The sequence below is a fragment of the Pteropus vampyrus genome, unplaced genomic scaffold (assembly GCF_000151845.1).
Source record: "Pteropus vampyrus isolate Shadow unplaced genomic scaffold, Pvam_2.0 Scaffold17, whole genome shotgun sequence".
In the NCBI taxonomy this organism is placed as follows: Eukaryota; Metazoa; Chordata; class Mammalia; order Chiroptera; family Pteropodidae; genus Pteropus; species Pteropus vampyrus.
The window spans coordinates 488194-488577 of record NW_011888798.1 but is presented as its reverse complement, the minus strand read 5'-3'; positions in this window follow the sequence as shown (position 1 = coordinate 488577).

Here is a 384-nt window from a genome sequence, read left to right as displayed (position 1 = left end):
AACAGATGCAAGCAAAAAATTGAAACTGTACCACTTTCTTACATCACATGCAAGAATAAACAAAATGGATTAAATACTTAAATGTAAGACCTGAAGAAAACATAGGCAGTAAATTCTCCGACATTAACCTTAGTAATATTTTTGTTGACATATCTCTTTGGGCACAGAAAATAAAATAAAAAATAAACAAGAATGACCACATCAAACTAGAAGGTTTTGCACAACAAAGGAAACTATCAACAAAACAAAAACACAACCTCATGGTTGGGAGATGATATTTGCCAATGATACATTTGATAAAAGGTTAATATACAAAATTTATAAAGAATTCATACAACTTAACACACAGACACAGACACACACACACACACACACACACACACA